The sequence below is a fragment of the Anser anser genome (genome assembly GCF_964211835.1).
Source record: "Anser anser genome assembly, chromosome: 3".
NCBI lineage: Eukaryota > Metazoa > Chordata > Aves > Anseriformes > Anatidae > Anser > Anser anser.
The window spans coordinates 67,868,735-67,882,230 of NC_139722.1; the positions used below are offsets into that span (position 1 = coordinate 67,868,735).

Sequence of the window (13,496 nt, forward strand, 5' to 3'; positions counted from 1 at the left end):
GCAGAGTTTTCATTTAGTTCAGATGATATACTCTTAATAACTTGGCTATTTATCTGTAGCTATCTTTTGAAGTGCAGAATGCTGAACCTAATTCTGTTTGTATTGAAGTTGGTGAGAGATTATTCACTGATTTTCTTTACAAAAACTTTTTGTGTGCCAGCACTGTGCCTCACTTCAGCATTTGAAAAAGAGATGTACACAGCAAATGTCACAGTCCGTGCTGACAAGAAAGTTTTAAAAGACTTTGACAAAGAATAAAACCAACATGTGATGTCTGAGATTACCACCAAATGTGGTTTATTTCATTTAATAAATGGTCCAATGAAGACCATTGGTCTTTAGAAACAGTAGTTGCTTAATATTTTGAAAAGGTACTGTATACCTAGAAGAGTCTACAAAGAAGTTGTCATAAACTGCATGTATATTTCAAAATTATCTTTATAAGTACAAGAACATTAGTGCATTAGAGACAATGGGAAAAATGAATGTAGTGAGGTAGTAACTGCTTTTTATTCATCTGAGGCTTGATTTTATCTCCATTGGAGTGAACAGTTCGGTATTTCAAAAAGAAGTCATTCAAAGGTTCCAGCACCCCAAAGACCACTCATTTGGATAAATGCAATGCAAAATCCCAGTAGCTCCATGAATGCATTTCTATCTCGTTATGGCCGATTTCAACTCTCCAAATTAGAACTTACACTGCTGACCCTCCCATCATTACATTATTACAGCAATGGCATGATAATGATGATAGCATTTTTTGTTACAACAAACAATCTGTCCCACTTCAAAACATTATGAGTTTAATCCTACTTCCATTGAATTCTCGCTCTTCTTGGCTTCAGTGAGAGCAGGATCAGGATGCACATATTTTTCACAGAGATGTGTGAAAAATAGCCCCAAACTCCAGCCATTAGAGACTTTGGTTTACTTGGCAGAGGAAGACAGTATTACTCAAACAAGTCTTCGTTTGTTTGTTTGTTTTTGTTTGTTCATCTGCACTTTTTGTTCCTGCAGCTACAATGTTTGGAGGAGCTAGCCATTGTAAACGGCATTCATGAGAAAAACATATGGAATCAGAAAGAGCTGGGAATGCACTACCTGTTTTTATTTCTGAGATTTTTCCTTTAAAAAACAAAAAACAAATACTAAAAGTAAAATGCCCACTTGAGCCTTCCCTATTTTGTAACTATTCTCAAACTCAGTGCTAAGAATTGTTTGCGCAAGTTGTGCCAGCTGCTTAGTGGTTAAAGACTTTACCTTTCTTCACATTAAAGCAGCAGGGAAGGAGACACATGGGGAGGAACTTGCAATTATGAACAACATAACTGATCATCTAAAGACCATCTGGAAAATATGCCTGCCGATGGACAAACTGCTGGTGAAGGACATTTAACACTTAACACCCAGCACTACATGATGTTTACACAAGATACAGACTTAGAGGCAAGCTATCTGGCACCAGTAGTTTCTGTTTGGCCTTCCACACTGCTTAAACACATGAACCTACATTTTCAGAATTGTTTCTTCACTTGAAGTAAGCTAAATGCACTGATCACCTATATTTTCCAAGCAAGATTTCCCTGAAGAAGCTAACAAAGTTTCTCTTATTTACTTTGACTATTTTTATTGTTTCTTATGGGGCTGAATCCTCTTAAATTACATATTACTATAGTACTGAGTTTTATACTTCCTGACTTACAATGGTATATTTGACTAAGAGGAGCTCATCTTTGGATTTTTAATAAAAACAGCTCTTCTATCATTTATCAGGAAGTGGAAATATTTTTTCACATATATGATTTTTCCCTTAAATGAGTCATCTCAGCTTAGCCCACAGCATTAAGGTTTCATTCCACAAAGTACTTAAACACAAGTGTAACTTTAAACATATGACTAGTGGTACTGTTTCAAAGGATGGCTCATGCCTGTGCATTTGCAAATGCTGAAAAACCTTGTTGAATCAGCAGCTTCAGCAAAATTGGCAAAGCTACATTCCTCTGGATCATATTTAGTTGCTTTTTTTTTTTTTTTTAAGCATAGGTCTTAAAAACAAGAAAAACAAACAGTGGGAAAAATCCATGATTCAACTGGCATTTCACAGAGGACATAGCAATTATAGTCAAACATACAGTCCTGTGAAACCATGCCCGTTAGTAGATAATTACTCCCAAAGACAGAAAAAAGATTCATGCTTCACCAGGCAAGTCGTCCATTTCTAAACCTATTTTGTTCAGACTAGCAGCCTGACCTACAGACTGTGTTACTGAGCGTACACTAGTGCAGTAAAAACCCAGCTACCCAACACAGATCACAAAAAAGCTAGAATTTTATCAAAAGATAGCAAAATATTGCTATATAAAAGATTTTTCCAATACAGTAACACTGAATGAAAAGAGAATTGTGAAGCCTTTGGGATATATATATTTTATTTTTCCATTGCATTTGGCTCCTTTCAGAGCATAAACAAAGGGTTCACGGTGCTTTCTGTCTTTCCCCTGCTTCTCCAGGCAAAAGGATTTCTGTTGATCACTTTAATGTGACATCTATGTGTTCGCTGGTTTTGTTAAGAAGAGGTTTGTGTTTTGACACAAACACTGCAGAGGAAGTTGCCGGGGAGCGAAAGGAGCTAGGCTTCAGGCAGACTTACCGTAGGCAGTATGTATATGAAGGATCTCATTCACTTTACTGTCAATTAGGTCGTTCTAGACCAAATCTTGACCATGCCAAGAGGCAGTGAATGGAAGAGCTGCTACTGGCCTCCAGAGCCAAAATTCACCCAGAAATCTGCCAGCATTCCTGAATGGGGGTATACCGTTTCCACTCCTTATGTCAAAATCCTGTAGCATCATTTTCAGTCACGGCTAAAATTACCTTGGATGTGGTCCCATGAGAGCTGCAGGTGCTCAGCTTTGAAAAAACTGCCTGCTCCTCCCTTGTGCAGACAGTGGGGACAAATTAAGCTATGCAAGAGCTTAGAGGAACCCCAGTTCTCAGGGTTTTTTGAACAAATTTGAGTAAAATCTCCTCAATTTCTCACTTGAAATGCCTAGAAAATGTCCCAAATCAACATGTAAATTAAAGAGAGATATTTCAAGATTACTGGAAGGACTTAAGTGTTCAGATCTTGCTAATGTTTACCAGGAACATTGCATGGAAATTGGTGGATGAGCATCTCATCCCACCCACTTCTGAGCTGTGTACATTTACCCTCTGCTGATCTGTTCCTGTGGCTATTGTAGTAGGGGAGCCACTAGGCAACACTGACCTCAGGGGACCCCAAGCTTTCTCTCGGACTCATTATAAATAATAAACCAAGCAGGACTTAGTATAAAAACAAGCATCTTCCAGTGGCCAGGCCCAGGGTCACCTCTGTTTTTCAAAACAAGTCATTTTGTGAAAATACCAGGGGAGGTCCTTACAAATAATTTGCTGTATATGGAAGGGCAGAATTGCTTTGGCACGGGTACGGAGCCTGATCCAAAGGCCATTGCTGCTGAGTTGCTCAGCATATTGTACCTTTTATGCCTTCCTGTGCTGGAGTTTTTTGTCTCTGTGTCCTCCCATGACCATGAAAATCCACTTTAAAACTAAAGAACAAATGCTAAAAGCATATAACGTCATAAACTAAACAAAAAATAAAATAAAATAAAATAAAATAAAATAAAATAAAATAAAATAAAATAAAATAAAATAAAATAAAATAAAATAAAATAAAATAAAATAAAAGTAGGCCCCAAACTAATAAGTTGCAAATACAGCTCTGCGTATGTGGGAGGGACAGAAAATTGAGGGCTGGATTACAGTCTTGAACCCTAGCCGGATACTTGCGCCTTTTCTCTTTCAAGGAGCATGTGAGAGGTGCCAGCCTTCCAACAAAACACTAAATATTTAAAAACAACAACTCCACTCATCTGGTGGCTGCAGTTGAAAGAGCAAGCATCAGTCCATTGTTTGGCTTCTGCCGTCATCTTGTACACACAGAAAGCCAAAGACTCCAAATAATTTTGTGGCCTGGGGCATCAACAATAAACAATGTATATTTGATGTGTTGGCCTAATTTCTATCTGGCAAATCTGCCATTTTGAAGCTATTTGCATCCTTTTTATTTTATTTATTTTTTAACTTAAGTTCTTTATATGCCCCGTGATCTTTCTCCGTACCTTTCTGAAGTCCTACAGTTTCCCATTTAGGACGCTATTCTGAAGAAGAGGTAACCAACATACTGTTTTTATACTAAAAGACCACTGTAGAAATGATTTTTGCAGAAATTTGCAATTCCAACCTGGTGAACTCCTTGATTGTCATGATATTTTTAATTACATTATCAATTTTTGGGGCAAAAGTCCTGAAAGAGGGGGAAAGGAAATATAATTATCCTTGCAGTGGAGACAAAGAGTACTTACTGATTGTGGTTTCCAAAGTTTTTTTGGCAGATTTCAGCTATGAAAATTATTGTCCTGAAGGGAGGCTGTAAACCTATTTTTGAAGATCATCTTGTTTTAAGAAGAACTATCGTACTTCAGATAATTGCTTTACCCTTTACATATGATTTATAAGCTCTTCCAACACTTGTGGTACCGACATTTGTTTGTGACTTTTATTGCTCTCAGAGCAGTCACTGATTCAAATGACAGAGCTGTTCTTTGGTTTGTGCAAAGCTATATTTTCAGGCAACTAAATAGGCCCTTTTTCCTCTCCATTCCCCTGAGCTCCTCTCCCTAGGGCTTCACTTTGCATCCCAGGCTCAGCATGACCAAAGAGCCAACTTCTCTTAGAAGCAAGAGTAATATACAGTCTAAGGAAGCATCATGTAAAATGTAGTAATTCATTAGAGGAAAAAAGCTTGTGAGGAACATACAGGAAATATATCAATGCTGATCCTTGATGAAGGAATGGCAGATACGAAATTCTCAGCAATGAAGATAAAAAAGCTGTGATGTACAAAGCAAAATGTTGAGCGTGATTTATCATTTCATTTTTGAGCTGTGTTTTACCATAGTGGTACTTCACTGGTACCAACAGCGTTGCTGCAAGGGCAAGTGCCACAGAGTTGAGGCTGTCTCCTCCAGATTATGTCCATGTGTAGACGTGAGGAGAGCTGGCCATGTAAGGGTATGAGTCATAAAACCTAAAAGGCTTAGAAGGAAGTAGCTGAGCCATGCCACTAGGGCTAGGCTGGGGAAGTGAGCAAAGTTAGCACGTGAATCCCAAAAAGGCCTTGTCCAGGAGACAGTCACTGCTCTGCAGAGCTTGACCGAGCCTGGCCTGAGGCCCTGGGGCAGCTGTGGCCATAGCGAACCAGCTGTGGTTTGCCAACGTATTGCTCTCTCTCTTACCCCTTCCTGGCTCCTTCTGCAGCCCCCCTGCCACTGACGACTGCCACGCCAGGGGAATTAAGTGGAATCGTTTCCAGAAACCCCTCAGCTGCTCCTGTGCACAATCAATTGGTGATGACACTGTTAGAAGGAGGTTCATTTGGGCTGTACACCTAAAGTTACTGTCAAATACCCTAATCTGAAAGCATTTAAGCATGTTCTTCCCATTGAATGTAACAGCATTACTCCCATGGCTAAATTTAAAGCACTTCAGCATCAGTCTTAGTAATTTTCTTAGCGTTGCATGAGATGCTTCTGAGAGAGCAAGGCTTTGAACCTCTTTCTTTTGAAACTGAGTTAGGCTGTCTCAACCACAAGACCACAGGTATTTTGTGAGACTTCTCATTAATGTTTGCAACATGTTTTAAGGCCTGAAGATTTGACAATGCTATAGAAGATACTGTAGCACTAGCTTGTTTTCCAGCTTTCTAGAGAAATTCATGCTGGAGGTAATGGAGTTTTTGATTCCAATGAGGTTGATTTTCTCTACAGTTGTGATACTGCTGCCTATCTACTTGAAACATTTAAATACATGACAATTAGTGGAAAAAAAAAATCAAAGCTCCTGTCCAGCTACTGGGTGTTATTTTTAAAGCTGAGCAAGTATTAAAAAAAATAAATGTGTATTTCCTGTTATTCTTTTCCACCCTTCCATAAAAAACCTTCTGTTTGCATGTAAAGGTCTAGTGAATGTGGTTAATGCTCCTTTCTTGTATTTCAGAGTCTGCAGATAATTTTAGGCTATGAAGAAAAATGGTTGAATTAAAACTTTTGTGCATCTTACATCCTTTAAAAGATGCAGTGAGAGCATTCTGTCTCCTTTTGAGGCCACACAGCTTTTCACAAAGTTCTGCATAGGCACAGGAACACAGATTCAGCCAGGCTGGCTTCAAGTCCTTTTGTCTGGTGTTTCCTGGTGCCTGAAGACCTAAGTCAGCGGGTGAATAGGAGTTAAAGTGATTTAGGTAGGACATGGGCTTCTTGAATCTGGGTCTGGGTACGAGTCCACGTTTGTGTGCCTTTGATAAATGATGGCTGGAAACAGCCGTAACAGATGGAGCAGATGCTGTTCCTCCTAATTTTTCAAAGTGCTTTCCCCACTACACCTTTTCTTTGCTTGTGTTAAACTCCCAACAGTTGCTTTCCATTTGGGAACATAATTCTTCTGTATCTGATCACACTGACTGGTCGGGTGTATTCCAGCCAAATCTTTCTCCTTATGCGCCATTTGGGTGGGGAAATAAGGGCCAGGTAAAATCTTCTATTAACGTACACAAAAATCTTGCTGTTTACTTTAAGTTACTATTTAAGCATTGACACTGGTGAGTTTTGTAATTTTACACAAATCGTGTTTGTGCTCAGTTTACATGAGAGTCAGCTTCACAGCCAGGTAAAGGGACCCAAGGGAGGTCAATGTAAATTTATAATCCAATTTGTATTAACTATGACATATATTTATAATACATTTATATCTTGCAAAACAGTTTTGTGATCCTCTTCTAAAACATATGGTACCTCAGCACAAGGTGCAGTGGAGGAAATGATTTCTGTGCAGTGAATTGAGACTCATTTAATAAAACTACCTTGTGGACTGAAAATGTAAACATATAGTAGTAACTCAAGGCCTATTCCCACATGCTTGAATTAAAATAAATTACTCAATAAAGCTTAGAGGATTTTTCTTTGAGTAAAAACTTCAGGAGAAGACCTTTTTACTTACTGCTTATCTCAGTTTAGCACAGCATCATCAGCATACATGTATATCTGCATCTTTATATGTAGACATATATACACCTATAGCAGCAGGCAGTGGCAAGCAACTTTCATATAGCTAGAAACCCGTGAAGATTGTTTTAAACCTGAATGGAAAAAGGGAAGGACAATCCAAGCATAGGATTCAATGCAGCTCCTATCCTAAGGACATAAGTAGTGCAGGAACCTTATATTGGAAAAAAAATATATATATATATATATACACATATATATATATATATATATGTATATTCTGTAAACAATCCGATAGTCATTGATAAATGTGGATCTTGCTAACTTTACTTTGGTTACTAATAAACTGACCATAAGCATAGCCCTCTTTATACCATACATGTTGTGCTAAGGCCAACTATAAATACACATAAAATTAAATGAATTTAGCAAAACCATTAGAACCACTCTGGTATCCATCTCTTCATCTATTTTTTCTTACTCCTTTGTACTCAGAAACATTTCATGGCTTAGAAATTTTTCCATTAACTGGAGTTAGCAATTTATTTTTATTTCAATAGTTATTTCAGATATTTAGAAAGGAAATAATATACTGGATAAAGAAAAAAAATGGTATTTCTCAACAATTCATATTATTAACCTTTAAGTGGTGAGGAGATGGAACTATAGAGATGAAATGATTTGGTCCAGGTCACCAAGAGACATGGTGACAGCACTGAGATCAGAATTCATATATTTTTGTTGTTTCCTTTTCCTTGTAATACAGTATTTCATTTACGGCAAAACCTTTCATATAGTCAGTCTGATCTGAAATGCTTATTTTTGTTTTATTGAAGAGAAAACTTAATAGCTTTATTCAAATCAATCTGAATTCATGAAAGTAATACATGAAATGACAGTACAACTTGGTCACTCAGTTCTCTCCAAGGCACAGGGAAGGCACAGCCAGGACGTTGTTTTTCCAAAGCAATGAAGCCAGGAAGTTCCTCAGGCTGTCCTCTTTACTCCATCCAGCCAAAAGAGATTCTCTTTGTATACCTAGTATTCAGGTGAGGACTACGCAGACCTATTTGTCATACCAGGGTACACCAAAATCTTCCATACGGTCACGTATAGGAAGGAGATCCATCACTAACAGTTCTGTTATCAAGGTGAGAAGTAGGATGTTGATTCTTGTGTAACAAGTTGCTCCATTAGTGTGACTTTTTAAAATTACATGCTTAATGGAACGAAACCCAGTTCTGTACCTGACTCAGTCTGAGTCATTTAATTTACAGCTGTTGCAACTTCCCAATGAACTTTAAATACTCACTGACCTTACTGGGAAGCTCTAAATTCTAGTTAGGTAGGGTCAGATTCTCTTGCTGTCATGGAAAAAAGTCCTACCGACTTCTGTGGACCATGTGTATGAGTAAGGTAATGTTTGGAAAGTCATATGCAAACACTAATTTTTTAGTAGTGGCAGTAGCTGTGATGTACTCTGAAATATTATGAGTGAGGTCAGGGAATGACCATTTCCCTAATGACCATCTGTGGATTGTCAATAGATGCAAACAGTGGATCTTTTACCCATATACTGGCTTTTATTCCTAATATTTTAAATTTGTCCATTTTCACAGCTTTCAGACATTGCAATATGCTGACTCCTCTAAAAATTGGATTAGGAAGAAAAATAACTTTTTGTGGCCTTGAACAGAAAATCAACTTTTAAGACTCGGTATGTGACCTTTGGCTAAAAACTTGCTTATTCATCCCTCTGGCGATAAGTGACAGTGGTTACCTCTGAGGCCAAGGGACCTTCTGCCCAAGTCTGACTGTAGTCCTACCAACAGGCAGCCCATGATGGAGCTACTGGGGGACACCAGCAGCTGCGTGCCCTGAAGCCAGGGCCAGGCAGGACCAGTGAGGCAGCAGGAGCTGTCTGTTAAAAGACTGTCTAGGAATGGCAACTGGGGCTGAAAAATGCAAAAAGCGAAAATTCTGTCCTTGCAGTTCTTGACAGCTTTGCTACTACCTGGTACATGGACACTGGAGCCAGAAACTCCTCCAAAAGCATGCTGCAGCCACATGATGTAAAGTGATAATCTGTTCCAAACTCACACAACTCAAAAATGTTCAATGTGTTTTGATGTGTTATCCTTACGCAACTGGTTTTTTTTTGGTTTGTTTGTTTGTTTGTTTTTGGTGTGTGTGTGTGTGTGTGTGTGCTAGATCAACCATTGTCTGTCACCCTGAAGACAGCTTAAAATTTGAATACAACCCATATTGTACACTTTGGCTACTTTGTGAGAAATGTGATCATCTATCTGCCATGCATGACTCAAATCCAAGCTGGTGACCTGGTAGCAAGCAGGTTTGGTATTGAAATCTGTGTCTAAGAGGCACGTCAATCAGGCTGTGTTTAGATAAAATGGTAAATCTGATGTTAAACCAGGCTAAAGCCAACATACTGCTGAAATGATGCAAACTTTCCAATGATTCATATATATATATATATATAATATATATATATTGTCTTGGAAAGGGAAATTTTTCCCAGTAGACTTTATGTTGTAAAAGAATCACATGTGCTGCTTCTGCTGGCCAGCTGCTAGGATAAAATCCTGAAGGTGACATAAACACCGTAGCATCCTCTGCTAACTTGACAGGGGTGCAGTTGTGGGATCAAGACTGTTTTGTAAGTCTTTGCTGATGGGTGATGTGACAGTGCACGGTGCCATGACCTGTCATGACTGTAGAGCCATGATCTGATCTATACTGAGCTGTGTGCTGCCAGACCATCCATGTGAACTACGCTGTTGTCCCTTTGAACATCTGGTCTGGGTATGGGGAGAAGAAAGAAAAAAAAAAAAAAATAAAAGAAAAGAGAAAACGAAGAAAACAGGGAATCAACAAACAGTTGGTCTGAACGCTCTTTTAAATCAAAGCACTGTTATCACTGGAAAATTATAACTAATGAAAAAATGTGCACTTCTGGAGAGCTGGTATTGGGCCTTGCCACAGCAACATAGCAATGAACTCCACATGTGGCTGCAAGCAGGGAAAAGGAACCAACATGTTTCCTGATACTCCATACTGGCACAAAACTTGTAAACTAATCCATAGAGCATCTGAAGATGTGCATGTAATTTTTTGATCCATAGACATCAGAGAGAGATGGATTTATTTATTTATTTTTAATTTCTTGAGGCAATGAGTATTTTCTTGAACAAAACTACCTTAATCTACAAACAGAACTCCTAATTGCATCATGTCAACTGACTACTAGTTAATCTCATCTCAGATAAAACAGGCATTGAGATGATGCGATTATGAGAAAAATCAACTCAAAAGAACAGTTGCAATCTGGGCTTTAAAAGAGCACAGGTATGCAACTTGGCTAGGAACCCATCTGAGAAACTGAATATGTGCTTCTTTCCCCTTTCAGCTTTACTTCGTTTGACCAGAGCAGGCTGTAAAGCAGTTGGTGTTAAGGGATATAATAATGTAATCAAAGAACCCAGAGTCACTACAATATTGTCCTGCTGACAAAAACAAACAAACAAAACACAGCAACAAAAAAAGTAGATTTGTCATCTTGAAAATTATAGAAAATGATAACAATGAATAATGGATTTATCAGATTGGCAATCTGCTAGCAAGTGACCAGATCTGCATGTCTGACTCACAAAATCTGGTGCTCATCCTATCCAAATAAGACATGGGGACTGGCCCAAGACATGTGACAGAGAAGGATGACAGCAGATGACTGCTCCAAACACCAACAGTGAGAGACATTTGCTTTCCTTCCTGCAACCTTGGGAAGCATCTGTGTAGTTAAGACGGAAGCACTGTGACACTAACTGTTGTGAAACCATTAAGAGGGCACATTGCAAGGCCCATCTGTTCATTCGGGCCTCTGCAAGGGTTGGGAGCTGCTGCTTTGTTGTTTTTGAAGTGTGAATGACACACGTTTCAATGGGGAATCAAGAAATTTTGGGTTGCTCCACCAATATTAAAGTTGTGGTGAACTGCATTTTAATCTTTCAAATATGCAGAGAGGTGAACTGACAAGCATAGTATTTCATGCACCAAAAAGCAAATAAACAATTTAGCTTTAACAAATTGCCTTTACAATCAAGCACTAGAAATTCACCTTCAGCCACCATGTGGCAAACAGGAGGAGCAAATGACTAGTTTTTAGGAACATATGCAAAAAGGCCTGTCTGTTTTTCACCACTGCTTCCCAAAACATGAACCTGTGAGGTGCCACTTCTTGACTCCGTGGCCAGGCTCTGCAGCAGGGCAGGCTCCCTCTGCCGCGGCAGGAATGCCAGTCCCATCGGGCACTGCACAACCATACACAGAACTGCCCGTCCCTACACTTCAAGTATATGTCTAGGGACAGCAGATGGATGGAGAAGGGAGCCTCTGAAAACTGGGGTGCTGGACAGTCTGAAATCCCAGCTGCTTACTCACTCTCAGACACTGTCTAGCGAAAATTTCACAGCGTTCCTTTCACAGAAGAGTTCACTCTGCTCTTCTTCACTGAGGAACAGTGAGACCCTTCTGCACGTTGCAAAAGGACTTCGTGATGGATTTTGGTGCTGAGCCAGATCCACTAAGTGAAGCATGTAATAAAAATACATGTTTTCTCCATGTCTCCCTGCTGCATCACTGATGGAAAATGGTCTTCGGGTGCATTCAGGAGAAGGGAGCGGAGCAGTGGAGGTCAGTATCTTGAGCATGAAGCTATGGAGGTCAGCAGTTAAACCTCTAAGTAGACACTCCCAGGGTTTACACAGCCCTCAGGAGGTGGCCAGGGCAAAAGTGAAATAATGCCTGTGAGGAAAGTGAGACTGAGGTACACTGGACGGCTCACTGTAGCTCCCAAGTGAGAACAGAAAAACAGAAATAATCTGTTATGGTGAAATGGCCACCACACCCAAGGGCTCTTCTAAGTGCAGGATTCAGAAATAAACCAAATACCAATACTGGGAGAAGAGCGGTTGATGGCAGCCTGCAGTGGCTGCTAAAATTGCCACAGGGCTGTGACTCACACGGAGCCGCCACTGAAGTGCCTGGCCACCACGCCACCCTTGGGCAGGTCCTGGTTGTGGGGCAGGACAGCAGGCGGCCCCCTAATCGCCACCCTTCTGCCCGCCCGGCCACGGTCAACCCACCCCTTCAGAAACCGCAGTGAGGAGAAATGTCCCACGTTTCCGTCCGTCCTTCCCTTCCACACAGCACAAAGCTACCTCAACAGCAGCCCCCCTCTTGCACACGGAAATCCTGAGCCTATAAAATATGTTAGTTTTAAAAAAATATGTTTCTGAGAGTTCAAAAACATTGCTTTTTTCACATCTGCACAGCATATATTGAAATTTAATTTGCCTTTTTGTACACAGTGTGTTAATACACCGACCCCTACAATGTTTTATATAAAACTATAAACACTACAAAGCAACTGTGACTGTGAAAGGCACAAATAACACTTAGTAGTTTCAAAAGAAACAAACTGCTGTAATTCTGGAAATCATCCCTTTGTTAAAGTCTCTACAGTCTATTGACTATTGGCTTTATTGGAGTCATTCACGTAGCAGGCACATTTGTCATCGTGCTGAACTTTGGAGGTCTGCACAAGAAATGCCAGTGTAAAAGGCAACATTTAATTGCTTTGCAGAAGAAAGGAGGATCTGTATCTGTTTTTGACCCCACTTCACTTTCTTTTAGCGTGCTGTGCAGAAACACCATGTAGAGATTTCAGTCATGTTTACGTAAAAGTGTTAATTATCAAAGTATAATGCCATACATCATGACACATATGTTACAGGGGCTGTGTTCAGCATGTTTTGAAACACACTGTCCGGTACGTGTATATAAAAGTTTTCTAATCCAAAATGTGCAGAGTAAACTGAAGCAACCACGACACAGCTGTTCTTAGGAAGGCTACAGCCAAGGTGGGGACAAGCTAGGTGATGGCAGGCTTCTCGGTACTGGCACAGAAAACCACAGTTTTCTTTTCGAAGCCGGGATCTTGAAAACTTCACTTTCTGCGTGTTGGTTTTATGTATTTATTTGTTATTTTACTCAAACGCTCGATCCCTCCCGGAGCAGCCTCCCTGCCCCGCCGCGGCCACTTCCTGCCCGGGCCGGGCCGGCCGCCTGGGGGTTGCCATTTGGAGGGCAGCTCAGACCCCGAGCCCCCACAGGGACTTTCTCCTCGGCGCTTTTCCACATACGGCGCCGGGCCGGGGGCAGCCGGCTCTCGCTGGGCCCTCGGGCCGAAACCCGCCGGCCCTCAGGCCAGCTCCGGACGGCCGAGGGGAGCCGGGCGGCAGCACCTGGGGGCGGAGCGGCGGCGGGGCGGACCCGGCCGCGGCCCGCGGGAGGAGCCGGCCCGGGGGGACGGCC

General features: G+C 40.6%; 1 protein-coding gene across 25 annotated transcripts in view; it reads left to right on the forward strand.

The window, feature by feature from the left end:
- The window catches only part of LOC310897390 (uncharacterized protein), an 82,509-nt gene extending 69,014 nt beyond the window's left edge, over window positions 1-13,495 (forward strand). For 6 of the 25 annotated variants that reach the window (XR_014582274.1, XR_014582290.1, XR_014582305.1 and 3 more), the window contains one exon: window positions 1,018-13,495. The gene's annotated coding sequence lies outside the window, so the exon portion shown is untranslated. The remainder of the gene's footprint in view (window positions 1-1,017) is intronic. The other 19 variants (XR_014582285.1, XR_014582293.1, XR_014582294.1 and 16 more) reach the window with 9 other exon arrangements.
- Window position 13,496: the final 1 nt, after the last annotated feature.